The sequence below is a fragment of the Saimiri boliviensis genome, chromosome 12, assembly GCF_048565385.1.
Source record: "Saimiri boliviensis isolate mSaiBol1 chromosome 12, mSaiBol1.pri, whole genome shotgun sequence".
Taxonomy (NCBI): domain Eukaryota; kingdom Metazoa; phylum Chordata; class Mammalia; order Primates; family Cebidae; genus Saimiri; species Saimiri boliviensis.
The window spans coordinates 58607042-58609670 of record NC_133460.1 but is presented as its reverse complement, the minus strand read 5'-3'; the positions used below and the strand labels follow the sequence as shown (position 1 = coordinate 58609670).

At 46.4% G+C, this 2629-nt stretch overlaps 1 pseudogene; it reads right to left on the bottom strand.

Annotated features, from left to right (window-relative positions):
• Positions 1–1927: 1927 nt before the first annotated feature.
• Positions 1928–2318, bottom strand: LOC101031537 (small ribosomal subunit protein eS12-like; annotated as a pseudogene).
• Positions 2319–2629: the final 311 nt, after the last annotated feature.

Genomic DNA, 2629 nt, shown 5'->3' with positions numbered 1-2629 from the left:
AGTCCCCAGAGAGTGAGCAAGCTAATTTGCAATCTACAGGCAGGGATCTGGAGGATTCATTCATGGAGAAAAGGAACAACCGGACAAAGGACCTCCGATGACTGATGTGTGCTGGTTCCCTCAATGAGGAGCTGACTTGATGCTCAGATGCCCTGTGATAAGCTCCGACAGTCAACGAGCCCCGCTCCTGCACAAAGATTGCAGTCGGTGTTTTGTGCCTCACCTCTACATGTGAGTAGAGAGCCAGGGGTCACCACCTGGGAGCAAGGCCTCCAGTGAGGGTGAGCAGTCTTCCTGTCTTGCCAGGGACTGAGGGGTTTCACAGGACATGGGACAGTCAGTACTACTATGGTTTGAGTTTGTCCCCACCAAAACTCATGTCGATTCTGATCCCCAGTGTGGCAGTGTTGGGAGGTGTGCCTGGTGGGAGGGGTTTGGGTCATGGGGCAGACCCCTCATGAATGAGTTGGTGCACTCCAGCTCTCTCATGAGACTGGATTGAGTTCTTGTGAGAATGTTCCTGAAGGAGTGGGTTGTTGTAAAGCCAGGATGCCCCTCAGGTTTTGGTTTCTCACATGTCCACTCACCATTGAGATTTTCACCATGTTATGACATAGCGCAAAAAGCCCCCACCAGAACCTCAGCAGATGCTGGCACCGTCCTTTCTGAACTTCCCAGCCTGCAGAGCTGTAAGCCAAATAAACCTCTTCTCTTCATAAATTCCCCAGCCTCAAGTCTTCTTCTATAGCAACGCTTAATGGACTAAGACAAGTACTAAAACAGGAAAAATCTCTGGCAAAGCAGAACGAGCTAGTCATCCATTCTAGCGTGTGCAAGCAACACCCATTTGCATGGCTTTGCTTAATAATTTGCAAGCCTGGCCTATGCTCACAGCTCACAGGCTGGGGACACAGCCATCTGCTGTAATTTATATGATCTTGTGACAACACCTGCCAAAAATCATATTAAATGGTTTGTGACTTTTGTTGATCCTCTTCCAGCCTTTGACATGATATATAAGGAAAAATATGAACTCTCCTGCTTGTAATTTCCAGTTGGGTAAAACGAAGATGTGTCCTGGATCCTTTTATTTTTAACTTGAAACCACATTGAAATCGCCCATAAGTTTGCTTTCCTAATGAAATGCTCAATTGTTAGGCCACAGACCAGCGTCAGCTCCAAAGGGTCAGTGTGTGTGGCCTGCAGGTTGTTGCATATCGTAGGGCCCTGCCACCCTGCTCTGCACTGGAGCACAGAAGGCCAAGCATTGTCTTGGATGCAAATTACCCGATGTGCGTATCACGACTAGGAGCAGTTTAAATACACAATGAATACTGTACTGCTATCTCATGACCTCCAGAAACAAGGGCCACCAAATCTGGATCTGAAATAATCATTTTAATAGAAATCTTCCAACTTTAGGGAGATTTATAGGAAATAATAATAAACAATGCATCATCTTATTTAGTTACTTTGGGTGTACATTTCACAACCAGTTTAACAGGGTTTATTGCTCAAAATTAGATGCATGGCAGGTGTACGTGTGTGTGTGTCTCTGTGTGTGTGCACGTGCACGGGTGTATGTGTAGTCAAACAGGGTATGCGGCTACATGCCTGCTTTACAATATTTCTGGGCTAATTTTTGTTACATTGCACATTATTATGTGGAATTGTGGGGACCAGTTACCCATTCATTGCACTGTTAGGGAACTTCAAACTTCCCCCGAAGAGAATCTTGTCTCTGCCTGCAGGGACTCCCTTAACGCGCTTTGGAGGGAACATGGGTTGACTTTCTCTTCAGGAACATTTTCTTTCTTCTCCCTCCCTTCCTTCCTTCCCTCCTTCCTTCCTTCCTTCCTTTCTTCCTTCCTTCCCTCCCTCCTTCTCTCTTTCTCTTTCTTTCTTTTTTCACCAGGTAGTTATTTCTTCACTTCTTGCATTTGAAGGACTCTTTGATGATGTCCTTGGCCTGAGACTCCTCACCATAATCCTTAACCACTACGCAACTGCCACCAACCACTTTACCAGCTCTCCCTCTCTGTCAGTTTTACAGAGGCCTTCCCATTCCCCTAGTTTCTTGTCATCACCCTTAATTAGATGGATCTGGTGCTCAGCACAAAGGGCCTCCACCAACCTGGCATACATAGGCTCATCACAGTTGGATGCAAGCAAATGTGGGCTTGGCACTTGTCCAAGGCTTTAGCACCTTCTCGAATTCCACATGCAAGGCCATCATGGGTGAGGGTAGTCTCCAGCACCTCTGGTGAAGCAGTATTAACATCCATTACACCTCCAGCAGCAATGCCTTCCTCGGCCATGGTGGTGGGTTACAGGTGAAGCCCAATCTAGAATGCACTCGAGCCTCTGCCTCCTCATGACTTAGCAGTGGCAGAGAAAAAGAGGAGCATGTTCTTTCTGGTGCTTGATTTTTCATAAGAGGATCTATTCCAAGTCTGAGCGCAGACTGTTCTTAAGGTATATAGCTCATCTCTTAACTGGCAATAGAAAGTTCCAGCATTCCAAGTCGAATCTCAACCTCAGAGCTGCACTGTACTTTTCAAAAGCTTGGCTAAGAGAAATGCTACTCGTGGATAAGTGCCTGCAGAGTACATGTTGTATTCAGTGTCTA